Source organism: Pelophylax lessonae, assembly GCF_965119305.1.
Source record: "Pelophylax lessonae genome assembly, chromosome: 2".
NCBI lineage: Eukaryota > Metazoa > Chordata > Amphibia > Anura > Ranidae > Pelophylax > Pelophylax lessonae.
Window position 1 is genome coordinate 665,845,749 of NC_138769.1, and position 14,721 is coordinate 665,860,469.

General features: G+C 43.0%; 1 protein-coding gene across 1 annotated transcript in view; it reads left to right on the forward strand.

Moving 5' to 3' along the window:
- The window catches only part of GUCY1A2 (guanylate cyclase 1 soluble subunit alpha 2), a 376,801-nt gene that overhangs the window by 105,597 nt on the left and 256,483 nt on the right, over nucleotides 1-14,721 (forward strand). The window lies entirely within an intron of this gene.

The window sequence follows — 14,721 nt, forward strand, 5'->3', positions numbered from 1 at the left end:
ACTATTGGAGATGGGGATATTAAAGTGCCCAAGATAATAGGTCCATGTGACAAAACATATAAAATCACAGACTATTGTATTTATACACAATTGTTTAAAAAGCAAGAGGAACTTGGACTCCATACTCTGATAATATATTTTAAAAATACAAAAAAGTTAGCAGAACCACAGTTCTGCCTCTCTAGGCAGACTTTACTGACAATATTTTGAGACCAAAGTAGTAAAAATTTTAATTTCTATTTCCAAAATTAAAAAACAGAGAACAGATATCATCATGGAAACATACAAAAAATATATCCAGAGCAAACATATGACCAAACATCACAAGAGACACAATATACAACTAGCAGAACAGGACATGGAATAAACTGGAACAAAGGACACTCTCTCCTGGTGGGGAGATAAGGATGATCCTATGTCCCCCACCAAAATACCATGGGGTGACTCAGTTCCAGCAGCAGAAAGATAATACAGCCACAGGGTCGACGCGTTTTGCAAACCTTAGCTTTATCAAGACCAGGCTGTAAATCAGTCTTTGTTTAGATTTATCATTTGAGACCTTGTACCGGGGCTATGTTCATGAATCCATCAGGAGAACACCGCTATTTAGGTAAGTATCAGCCATCTAGATTTGACATATATATCATAGACAGCCCTAATTTCCATGTTCGGGGGGCTGGTGTATAGGGGATCAACAGACTGCAAACCAATGACAACCCTATTATGGATCAAACCGTCTCATATATGAGCATCAAATCCAATCGTGCATTGGACTTGATTCCGCAATAATGGACAAATATGCAGCCATGGAAGTATATATCCTCTGTTAGAATGCCCTATATTCCCAGGAGGGCCATCATCCATGCATGTCCTGTTGAAACAGCAACAGGTATTTTGGTGGGGACATAGAATCATCCTTATCTCCCCACCAGGAGAGAGTATCCTTAGTTCCAGTTTATTCCATGTCCTGTTCTGCTGGTTTTATTTTTTGTCTCTTGTGATGTTTGGTCATATGTTTGCTCTGGATATATTTTTTGTATGTTTCCATGATGATATCTGTTCTCTGTTTTTTAACTTTGGAAATAAAAATTAAAATGTTTACTTCTGTGGTCTCAAAACATTGCCGGTAAAGTCCACCTAGAGATAGATTAAAGTCCGCCTAGAGATTAGATGTAAACCCAACATCAATTTCCATTTCATTATGAAATTAAAACTGGTGTGGGTGGTCCAGACAGACCTGAAACAGACCTATGAAAACTTCTGCTGCTGTATTACTATATGTGCCGCTTCCCCTAACTTCTGGTCAGGGAATGCACACTGATTACATCACACATGCAAGAGCCAATTACATGGAAACCAGCCGTCAGTGTAAGAACTGGTGGGCGGAGCAGTGCTGCTTACAACAGTTAACTAGCTGTGTTTGCGTTACAATTCTTTGCATACAGCTGTAGTCCCGGGAGTGTGCACATAACAATGGCTCTATGGAGACCCTGGAAGGCAATATGACCACCCCATAGGTGTAACTGTTCATAGGAAGATCTTCTAGTTATCCTTTTTTAGAAACTAGGGGATTGAAGATAAAACGAGACAGCAAGTTAGCAAGTATATGAATGATGCATCTACTTTTTATTTAATACTGTAGTTCATGGGTTTAACCGCTTCTGGACCGGAAGATTTTCCCCCATTTTTTGCGTTTCGGAACTGTGTTAGTTTAACTGACAATTGCGCAGTCGTGCGATGCTGTACCCAAATAAAACAGATGTCCCCACAAATAGAGCTTTCTTTTGGTGGTATTTGATCACCTGTGCGAATTTTATTTTTTGCGCTATAAACAGAAAAAAGAGCGACAATTCTGAAAAAAAAAAAAACAGTATTTTTCACTTTCCGCTATATAACATTCCCAATAAAAAAAATTTAAAAATCTAATTTTTCATAATTTTAGGCCAATTTGTATTCTGCTATATATTTTTGGTAAAAAAAAATCCCAATAAGCGTATTTTGATTGGTTTGCACAAAAGGTATCGCGTCTACAAACTAGGGGAAAGATTTATGTCATTTTTTTTTTTGTTTTTAATTTTTTTTACCAGTAATCGCGGCGATCTGCGATTTTTAGCAGGACAGCAACATTGCGGCGGACAGATCGGACCCCTAACTGACATTTTTGACACTTTTGGGGGGACCAGTGACATTACTACAGTAATCAGTGCTACAAATATGCACTGTTATTGTAATAAAGACATTGGCAGGGAAGGGGTTAACCCAGGGGCGATCAGAGGGTTAAATGTGAGCCTAGATGGTGTTTTCTAACTGTGAGGGGATGGGCTTATGGAATCAACACAGTGACCTGTGTTCCTAAATAGGAGGAACACAGGAGCTCTGCATTGATTCCTGAGGGAACAACGGTCCGATGTGTTTACAACAGCAGACCACTGTTCTCTCTCCACGGGGAACGATCGTGGGTGCCCGGGGCAATCGCAGCCACCGGCCCGGTGAATCAGCTTCCCCGCTGACGAATGGGGGAGTGCACACGTGCCTCCGGTGGCTCGTGCACGCCCCTATGATCGCTCCCGCGAATCGCTGTACAGGTACCACGATTCACAGGAACCTGCTGACCTGCTGCTGTATATCGACGGTGGCTGGTCGGCAAGTGGTTAATAACCATTTACAATCATAGCACTCTTTAAGACTCAAAGAACACTTAACAAGCTGGAACAGCAACTGGTCTCCCTTTTATTTCACATAAGAGTCCTTGTTTTGGGGTGGACTAGTTTATCATAAGGGGCACAATGATTATATAGATTATATTTAATTGAAATTACTTTAAATTAAGGCAAAATTGTTAAACCTTTATTTAGTGCCAATTTGTTGGCAATAAATGAAAAATAACATGGTCCATAAAATAATTGCTCCTTTAAGGCTTCAGTCACATGGGCATACTGATCATACAGCAATACAAGGGCTGTGTTTACCTGCATGGAGATGCATAGGTGTTGCATACCATTAAGTGCAGACGGTCTCATGGATGTCAGTTGAGATATATGGGTTGCACAGGCATTTTATAGGGGCTTGCGATTGGCTAGAATTGCTAGAAAGTCCCTACTCCACTCCTTTCCTTTTGCTAGAACACTATCACTCCTGCTGGGGCTGAGCGCTCTGCCATATTGTGCTACACTCAAAGCCAGAGGCATTCCCAGATTCTGACCTTTATATCCCTAGAAAGGAATGTCCACACATAAAATAGGTTTGCTGCATTTTACTGATGAAATGTAGGAAGTGGCATCACATCGACATACATTCTGGAGTCAACTGACACTGCAAAGTCAATCATATTTAGTGGACGGTTCGCAGTAGTCACATGTGAAAGCATATGCAGAACCTTAAGCAGCCATCTTCCTCTTGAGTTTAGTATACACCACTAGTTCTTTTTCTGCGTTGAACGCAAAAAACAAACAAACTGAGAGCTCCAGTCAGAACCGCTGTACTAACAGTCTGACGTTAGTACAGCGATCTCCCCTGCTGTTCTATTGTGTTCTTACAGGGGGGTGGCCCCCTGCCAGAATGCTGGGGTCATGGTGTGGTTATGAGTAAGCGATTATCTATATTGTGAAACGCGTCAACCTGACATGTCTCTCAATGCACTGTCTGTGGATTTGATGAGGAATAAAGAACTATTTTGATTTCATGTATCCGAGTGCGGTCCAACTTCTTTGCTTGCACTGGTCAGCACTCTCAGCCATTGGCTGAGAGCGCTGATCTGTAGGAAGTCGGCTTCTGTCGGACCGGCTGCCATACACATGGGCCGAGTGTCAGACGTTTTTTCTTTTTTAGAACCGGCTGATGTCACCAGACATTCGGCCCATGTGTACTAGGCTTAACAGTCTACCCTCCCACCATAGATACATTTATCCTGGGAGCCTCCAGGGAAGTAGCCTCTTTCAGGGAACTCTTGGCCTGGTCTAAAAGACCTTTTGCAATCCGCCCTTGCCCCCCCCCCCCTCCATAAAGGTTAAAAAGTTTACAGCCAGCTCTCCTGGGTGCAGATCTACTTCTCCCCGGCCTCCTGCCCTCAGGGTCTACATTTGCAGGTTACATCCGTGCTGTTGTGGTCAGCTCCCATGCCCCAAGTGTACTTAGGCTCCTCCAAACCTGGCTTATAACTGGGCACTGACCCATCCATGACATCGCTGCAGGAGGGCTCTTACTTTAGTGGGCCTAGCACCTCATGACACTGTCTACTGTAATTAAACACTTTAAGACCGGAAGGATTTCCCCCTTCCTGACCAGGCCTATTTTGCGATTTGACACTGCGTTACTTTAACGGACAATTGCGCGGTCGTGCCATGCTATACCCAAACAAATAGAGCTTTCTTTTGGTGGTATTTGATCACGTGTACGATTTTTATTTTTTGCGCTATAATAAAAGAGCGACAATTTTGAAAAAAAGAAAAAATATATTTTTCCCATTCTGCTATATGACATTCCCAAAAAAAAATTAAAAATCAAATATTTTTAAAATTTTAGGCCAATTTGTTTTCTGCTACAAATTTTTGATAAAAAAAATCGCAATAAGCATATTTTGATTGGTTTGCGCAAAAGTTATCGCGTCTACTAACTATGGGAAAGATTTATGTCATTTTTATTGTTTTTTTTTTTTATTAGTAATGGCAGCGATCTGCGATTTTTTGCGGGACTGCGACATTGCGGCAGACAGATCGGACCCCTAACTGACATTTTTGACACTTTTGGGGGTACCAGTGACATTACTATAGTAATCAGTGCTACAAATATGCACTGCTACTGTAATAATGACACTGGGAGGGAAGGGGTTACCATTATGGATGATCAAGGGGTTAAATGTGACCCTAGGGGAGTGATTCTATCTGTAGGGGGGCGTGGCTTCTGATATGACCATAGAGAACTGCAGTCCTATATATCAGGATCACATGAGCTCTGTGATCATCCCAGGGAAAAGGACTGTTGTTTATAACAGCTGACCGTCCTTCTCTCACAGCCCTAAGAAACACCTTATTTCCCAATGTTGGGAAACACACTCCAATGCAGCGGCTTCTCATCAGTGTCCCAGCGGCGTGTCTCTGAGTCCTCCCGCTCCCGCCTCCTCCTCGGCCAATGGCATGGGGTTTGCCTTGCGGCCAATCAGGAAGCGCGTATCGGACACGCTTCCTGATTGGCCAGGAGGAGGATCGGTGTGACAATAGCGAATTTTCATTCGCTATTGTCACACAATGGGAGGGCTCGGGGCGCACTGCTATGTGCCCCGGCTCCACCCTTTGCATCACCCTATTAGAGCCTCTGGCTCTAATCAGGTGATTAAAAAAAAAAAAAACCATTAAGCTCCATGTGTCCAGCGCCCCTGCATGCAGATTAGGGGGCTGGACGCATAGATGGGGGGGGGCAGCGCCCCTGCACCCTCATTACACCGGCCGCCACTGCTCCAATGTTCCCTGGCAAGACCGAGTGCACGAAATCACATAGATATATGTGATTTTGTGCAGCCGAGCCGCCCTGCCGCATTATATCTGCGGTGGGCGGTCAGCAACTGATTAAAAGGGTGCCTTGACTGATAAAAGGTTGAGAAACACTGGCTTAGAGAACTGAATACATTGCTGTTTTTTTATCCTGGCTATAAGATATGTTCAGTGGAAGCGGATTCAGCAAGATTCTGAGAAATTGCTGCGATCTACATTAAAGGTAACTGAGAACCACATGGGGCTCCTAAGCCACTGGCTCAGATCACATCATGAATTCTGTTATTTTCCTCCTCTTTTCCTTCCCTCCTACAAAATGTGCACATGCTGTGTGCTCAAAGGGTTAAACACATATATACTATTTGTTTGTAAATGTCATTAACTCCTCATGAATTGGAAACTCTTATTGATTTGTCCACTCAGTGACCTACCAAATTAAGTTAAGTCTGCGCAGTCTACTTACTGCATAGAGCCGTAATCTTTTTATGTGGAAAGGAGCAGGCTGAGTTAAACCCCACTGGAAATAAATTGACAAACCTTTTGCAGGCGAAGATTAATTTAGTGAGATGAATCGGAAAATAAAAGATCAGAGAAGGGTAAAAACATTAATTTCCCGTGCATTCGCTGAGAGTAGAAAAGGAATTGATACAATATTTGTCTGACCTCCTAAAGCACTTCAGTTTTGAATTATGCATTCACTTACTTGAATTACTGTTCATTACTCAAGTGTTGTCCAACTTTTTCAAGTGTGTACAGAGCTGGATTAATGGAGATGTTCAGGTTAGGGTAATGCATTGGAAACAACTCAAAGACAAACTTCCCAATAGACATGATTTAAAGAGGAATTGTGTTCTGCATAATTTCGGTGTACAACAAAACAAATTCTCCTATAATAATACTCTAAGTGCCGGTTCACACTATGGCGATCCGACTTCGGGGGCAACCTGTGAAGTCACGTGCACCGCGACTTCGGTGCGACTTGCGCGGACTTCACATAATGGAAGTCAATGCAAGTCGCTCCGATGTCGCCCCGAAGTAGTACAGGAACTATTTTCTAAGTCGGAGTGACTTGAGTCGCTCCTATTAGAACAGTTCCCGTAGCACAGAATGGACCGCGACTTGTCAGGCTGACCAGTCGCCTAACAAGTCGCGGTAGTGTGAACCGGGACTCAGAGGTGGGGGACTTGAGTCACATGACTTGACTTAAGTCAAACTTAAGTCACCAGTTTGAGGACTTGAGACTTGTTTGACTAAAATTAATCAAAGACTCGACTTGACTTTGACTTGAGACATATGACTCGAAATGACTTTACTTTTTTAAGTTATTAAATATTTGCATTTTCTCAAGATGTGCTAAAGCAAAATGAAAGTGCCTGTTATGTTTCTGACACCACAGTCACTTAAAGCACCTTAGTGTGTTCTGATTTTTAGGACACTGGCTGTTTAACAATGGAAATACTTAACATGTTTTTAGTCACTGTGGTGTTGAAACCCTACCGGACGAAGGATTTAGAGCTGTTTGGGCATTCAAAGTGTTTCTTTAATATGCCAAGAAAAAAACACTAAGCAGTTTTGTTAATGTTGAAAATAAAACAAAACCTTTCCTGACCACTGACTTTTAACTGATTTAGAGTCGGTTCACCCTAAGGCAACACGACTCCTTACTACTTCGGGGGCGACTTGTGCATTACCATGCATCACGACTTCGGAGCGACTTGCAGGGACTTCACATAATGGAAGTCTATGCAAGTCGCTCCGAGGTCTCCCCGAAGTAGTACAGGACCCTTTTTCTAAGTCGGAGCGACTTGTGTCGCTCCTATTAGAACGGGTCAATGTACCGCGAGGGAGCGCGACTTGTCAGGCTGACAAGTCGCCTGACAAGTCGCGCTAGTGTGGACCGACTCTTAAAAGGGGAAAATTGGGGTAGATCAGTATTTTGACTTGATTTGTGACTTGACCAAAATAAATGACTTGACTTGACTTGCTTGACTTCTAGCAGGGACTCGACTTGACTTGTTTGCTTTTCGCCACAGTAACTTGGGACTTGCTTGAGACTTGAAGGTTAAGACTTGAGACTTGCTTGTGACTTGCACATCTGTGACTTACTCCCATGTCTGCCGGGACTTAAGGCCCGTACACACGTACCGATCGTCGGCATACAAACGTCGGTGGACGAAGGATCTGCCGATTGTACGCGTGTTAGTATGGTGCCTCCGACAGATGTCTGCGCACAATCCGCGGACAAAAGTCTTTCTTGCAAACATGAAAATTTTTGTATGCCGACACCAGAACGGACGATTGTTCGCCTGTCAGTACACAATTTGGCCGACACACAGCTACAAATCCCAACACGCATGATCAAACCAAATGAGTTCCCGGAAGAATTTTCTCTAGTAAACTCAACATTTTATTCAGAAAGAACTTTCGGCTCGCGGAAGTCCAAGAAATAGGTGAAATGCGGAGCACATGCTCATCTTGATAAATGTGAGAAGAAGGAAGATGCTGCTCATAATGCCATACTTTTCTAATAAAAAGGCATGTGTTCTGTTATGATGAAGATAATGTTTGTCTATTCTATCTGTTCTATCAAATTTTATAATTAAATAATTTGAACTCTTCACCATTATTTTTGTATTTTCACACCAAAGATCTAACTATTGATATGACCCTTTATTCTTGTATGAATTAATGTCTAAAACATATTTTTCAGGTTATGCACAATATTAAACATGTTAACAAATTCAGATAGGCCATTTTTTATTTTCATTTTCTTTATTTTTTGGATCTCAGCAAAAAAAAACCAAAGCAAACATCAATACTTTCCGTATAATAAACTAAACATAAAAAAGGTCCATTTGGACAAAATTAAACTAGAAACTGGCAAACAGGGGTAAAATAAATAATAGGGGGTTACAAAAATTAAAGTTGCTGGTAACTGAAATCAGGTTGCCATGAGGGCAGGTTTGGATCCTGCTGGCCATATTGCCACTGGCCATGTGGCAATTGGCGAGGTGGTGGGTGTTGTGGAGGTGGAGGTGGAGGTGGAGGGCACGGGTGCTCCTGGCATGCATGGCTGTGCTCATTAAGTATGCCGTTTTCAGCCTTTTGCAGCACATCGAGGATGATTTTTCTGGCATACTGACACTGCCTGAGGTCCACCTTATCTAAAATTTTTGCCGTCATGTTGCCGAAGGACTCATTGGCCTCCGGTTTCCGACGTAGGGCTATGGTGGCCTCCTGGATAAACTCGTCGGTGATGTCATCCACGTGCTTCCTCTTTTGCCTCCGTTTGGCAGGAGGAGGTGGTGGTGGAAATAGTTCCACAGGCTCCTCAGGCTCCACAGGCTCCCCAGGCTCCTGGCTGCAACCTGGCTCCTCCTCAGTGACACTTCCCTGTTGATGAAATGAACAATTGATTAGAATGTTATAGTGTATATAAAAATGCATGTTTGTTATATTATTGTGAACAAATAGCAGACTTTACATACAGTGGCGTATCTAGGGTCTCCAGTGCCCTTGTTGAGGAGCTGTATTTGGCAACAACCCCCCCCCCCCAAGATCAATGTAAAACTGTAACCCACCCCCCCAAAAAAAAATTAAAGGGCATTAAAAGTTTCTAATTTGCCCCTTGTTTGCCCAGTGTAGAGCTCTCTAGTGGGCAATCATTGTCTCAGGTGTGAAAAAGAAAGAGAGGGTTGAGAGATAGAGAGAGGGAGAGAAAGAGGGGGTGTGAGAGAGAGAGGAGGGGGTTGCAGAGAGAGAGGGGCCTGAACTTGCAGAGGGCTTGATGTAGGGCATTGAGGGTGAAGCAGTGCAGGGAAACATGAATAAGGGAGCCACCTGCCTTGCTGACCCACAGTGAGAGACCAGAGACATGGAAGCAAGGATGGATGGATCATTTGCAGGAGCTGTTAGTTTTGTTTTAAAAAAGGTTGAGCCAGAGGAATGCTGAGGCTACAGCAGTGTTTGTTAGGACCAGAGGTGTGCTGGGGATGCAGCAGTGTTTGTAAGACCAGAGGTGTGCTGGGGATGCAGTGAGAGGCAGTCTCAGTCTCCTGGTCTTTTGGCTCAGCTGCTCTCAATGTTTTACACCTGCATGAAGCTGCTCTCAATGTTTTACACCTGCATGAATCCGCCTGCAAACTGGGGGTTCTGGGGTGTGCAGGCTGAGTGGATTGTTAAAATAAACAATAAAACAATGCCAATGTTTTTGTGACCCACCCCCCTTGGCCTGCGCCCCTGGCGGTTGCCTGTCATGCCAACCCCTTGCTATGCCCGTTTACATAAAGGGTCAATTATGGTTTAGCTTATAATTTTGTTACATGATTACATTTTAGCAGACAATATATTGTGAAATGCCATACCTGAGTAAAACTCTCCTCCAGGAAATCCTCATCCTGGCTTGGATCTACAGACACTGAGCCCTCTGCCGAAGTCGAAGGCAGCGTAGAAATTGACGGCCTGGATTCCATGGTGTCTGCCAGGAATCGCATGTTATCATAGTACCACAGCCGTGGTACATATACATTCCGTGCACCTGCTCCAGACTGGGTGGAATCTTCTATTTTTTTTAACTCCCGCCTGTAGGCAGTGCGAATACTGTTTATTTTTTTGCGGATATAATCAAAATTTGCCCCAGGACAGACGGGCTTGTAGAAGGCCACCAAATGTTCCATGGCCTGTTTTCTGAGTTTTCTATTTTTATAATCTGCGGACTTGACTTGCCACAAACAGGGCAGTTGCCTGAATTCATCAATGAAACTGATGAGAAAGTTGTGGGTGGTGAAATTGTCCACCATATTGCAGGACAGTATATGCCTGCAAGACACAAAACAACACAAAACATATTAAAATAGCATGTATTTTGGCACATAATAAAGATATTCCTAATAAAAGCTGTATAGGGCCCAAAACACACACTTTCTATTAAAAGAGTCGTACCTTTGTTTGTGGGGAAAAGTCGTGATTCGCCGCTCGATCGTGCTCCAACTCTCGATATGTCCGCTAGCGAATCGTCGGCCGAACGATCTGGCGTCCTTTAAATACAGCGCAGGCGTCAACTCCTCCTCCAGTGGCGGGCTTGTGCAGGGGTGTGTACGTGCTGAAGATCAGGCCTACATGCGACACTCACACCTGAAGCAGAGGAACAATCTTTTAATCAAGAAGAATGTCTGAAAGATCTCAGAGTTCATCAAGTGGGGGCCGAAGTGATTGGGCCACCCGAAAATCAAGGGCTACACCCATGTCAAAGCCAGAAATGGTGGAGATGGTCTCCATTTTAGAAAAAATGGATTACGATGGAAAGTTGGCAAATTACGATCGGCCCAATGCCAGGAAAGATGGCATCATGGACAAGGTGGTGGCCTGTTTGGTCAAAAAATTCGGTGTCGAGCGATCGAAAGATCAGATTCGGAAACGGTGGTCTGACCTCAAACACCGTGAGCAGGATCAGCTTTCCCAAATCCATCGGATTTTGAAAAAAAGTAAGTTTTATTTTTTCTTTATTTTTTTAATCATGCAATATGTTTTTTATAATTTGGTGTATGTTGTATTAACATGTCTAGATTATAATGTCTATGTAAAAAGTTAGATTACTAATTTTAGTTGTCATGTCGTGATTTGATCGATCTATTGTTGATGTTTTAGTATATGACATTAAAAGTCAGGAAGCCATAGTTAAAAATATATGTATTGTGTTGCAACGAACGTTCTTTCCTGCACGAATCTTCTCAGCAAACATTCCTATTAATCACAGATTATTATTCAAACCTTTAAATAGGAGAAAAACGTAAACTCCGTGCCAAACTATGGGAAAGGAGGAGGAGAGGTCTGGCAGCTCCATCGGCAGTTGCCGAACAAGATGAGGACATGGGCACAGAAGGTGGCACAGATTCCACTAAAGGTAATTGGTTCCTATGCACTGTCAAACATTAATGTACCATATTTTTCGTAGATAACCATGTACATGTCTTCATATTTGTTACTAAAAGAGCTATCAAGCAGGGCACCATGTCCTAACAAATGTACCTCTTGTGACTTTTATGATATGGCCAATGTTTTGTATTATGTAGATGAAGACATTATGCCTGAGGTGATTCTGGTGGAGCCAACAAGTGACCAGACACCAGAGCAACAAGAAGGTTGGTAGTCACAGATTTTTGTGTAGTGGGATCATAGAAATATGTGTATTTGCAATGATTGTTTAACCTTATATTCTTGTATTCCCTTACAAATTTACATTGCAGATGTTGCATCATGCCAGGATGTGGCATCCCCAGCCAGGTCAGAACCCCGATCTCCTGGCAACTTGCCAAGCAGCATGGAAGCCAGTTCCGAAACTGTGGAGGAACCAGGACCAAGTGTCCAAGAGCCAATTGTGTGCCCACGTAGGTTTTTGCAGAATGATTTTTATCAGTGTTATTTTTAGCCTCCAATTTACAACACTAGTTCCCTATGGGAGCCTCTTTATTTGAATGGAAGTCGCACCGTAAGTCGGATCAGGATGCTCTGACTTGCGGGGCCACTTGCGTTGTGAAGATTTTTGAGGGGGAACTACACCAAAAAATTGAACAACCCACCGTGGGTGTCCCCCCAAGTTCACAACCAGGCCTTTTGTGTGTGGTATTGAGTTTGAGGGTATGCCCACAACAAAAAGACAGCGTGGGTTACCCCCAAAACCCCTACCAGACCCTTATACAAGCATGCAGCTTGTCAGGCCAGGAAAGAGAACGAGCAAGCGGACCAAACACCCCCTGGACCACAGCAGGACACATGCCCTCAACATGGGGGTGTTTTGTTGCTTTGGGCCAGGGGGCCTCTGCACCGCACACCCAAAAGCACCTTACTCCCATGTAGAGGAGGACAAGAGCCTCATCCCCACAACCCTGTCTGGTGGTTTTGGGGGTCATGCGGCCAGGGGGTTCCTAGGACTTTGGAAGCAACCTTTAACAAAGGGTGGCCCCCAGATCCCAGACCCCAATCACTATGTGAATGGGTATGGGGTACATAGTACCCCTACACATTAACCACATAAATGGAAGTGTATGTGAATAACGACAGGAGACGTTTATGAAATGTTCTTAAAGATCTTCATCCGGTCTTCTCCACTCTGCTCTTTGGATCTTCTCCTCTCCACTCTTCTGCTGTCCAATCTTCTGCTCTTATGTTGTCTGCTCTTTTGCCCTAGGCTCTTCTTCTTCCTCCTGTCCTCCTCCAATGCTGTTGCCGTGCATTCTGCCCGTCTCTGGTCTCTGCATCTTAATATATATACATTACAACCATGCCCTCACAATGACGTCATCATGCGTTCACACCCCTAATGAATATATAGTAAGCTCAGGAGACCGGCAGAATCATCAGCAACAGCATTGGAGGAGGTCAGGAGGAAGATGAAGAGCCTAGGGCAAAAGAGCATAAGAACAGGGTAGGTATTAACTCGAGAGGAATTTAAAGATTACCTGCACACCAAATGTTTCTATATTATGACCTCATGTAGGTGATTCACATTGACTCCGTTGTATTTTATTTTCCAGATCATGTATTACATACTTGCACATTGGCCAAATTGACCCGTGAGGCTCTTCAATGCTGCTCAGACCTCGAGCAAATAAAAGAGACTGCAACGGCATTGCAAGGAAAGATGCGTGATTTTGTGGACATGCTTGCCAAATTTTAAAAAAAATTATTTAAAAATTTTTTACTGTTTGTATTGGGATGTTCCCATTTTTATATAATATTTTATGCCAGTTTTATGACACTCAGATGTTAAAGAGTGTACCCAAGTTTGGGAAAAGCACTTTCCAACACCCTAACCCTAACCCTAACCCTAACCCTAACCCTAACCCTGTGAATGTTTGATACTAAAACATTTTTACATTCAACAATGTGTGTTCAATTCTTTATTAGACTTTCGTTGGGGGGTCGAGGTCTAAAGCTGTGTAAAGAAGCACTAAATGTATGATGGCTGTCCTATTCACATATTTACATGTTAATGAAAGCATTTTGGACACTGCCATATGCAAGTTGCTGGAGGTGTCAATGAAATGTTAAAGATACCCCCAGTTTTAACGCATATCACAGTGCGATCTGACATTTCACACAGGATTGGATCACACAAGTTTGAACGACTGTGCGATCCTATCCTGATGCGGCTGAATAAATGCATCATGTGCGACTTTTGTGCGAGTGCAGTGCAAATTGAGCCATACAAACTGTATAGCTGATTTTCGCATGAACATCTGATCGCATGTAATAAAGGAGCAGTGCGCTACGATATTACATGCCATCAGATGTGCAGTGTGAATTGAGACATACACTTTGTATGGCTACATTCGCACTGAACACGCATACAAGTCGCACATGACCCTTTATTTCTGATGTATCTGGATTGGATCGCACAGTGCTTAACACTTGTGGAATACAATCCTGTGGAAAAAGTAAGTGGCGGGTCACCCTTATGCAATGCTGGAAGGCTGCAAAGTCGCAGACTTCCCGCATCGCATAAGTGTGACTCAACACTCAAGGTACTAGCAGTCCTAGGATTCAATATGGCATTGATATTGCCAGTAGCAATCAGTGTAGGGAGATCAGTGTAATCTATAGTGTATTGCTTGTTCGTTGCTCTAGTTCACTTTCCATTACCTATATATATACAACACTTTGAGATGAACAATGATCAAGTTTCACATAACACTGACATATCCTAACATTGGTGGGCAGTGAGAAGGATGTCATAAATGAACACAACATAACAGATGTAGGTACTTTGTTAATACCCTAATGTATTATCTGAAATATATAGTATGGGCAACTTCTGGACAATGAACACCAATGTAAGGTGACATTAGATGAACCTTGGGTGTGACCTAGTTCTCAATGTGACAGGGTTTGTGTACATTTTGTGGGGTGCAGAAGGCCCTTGTATTTACACCACTGGCTAAAAAATAACACATGGCCATCATCACTTTGGATCAGCTGGTGAGAGACTACAGTCAAGAAACACACTGATGAATGTATTAACCCTTCCAAAGTCACACATATATAACACATGATTAACCCAAATAATTGTGTTTGGCATATGTGCCCAAATGATTATAATCCACAATACAGAATCATTGCAATTTTTGTTTAATGTGTTGAAAAATAATATATCTCTGACATTTATCTTGTGTGTCCAATCTTTAACAAGATTAATGTGTTTGTGACAGTGATTGCTGCCAGGACACAGCTCCTCTCC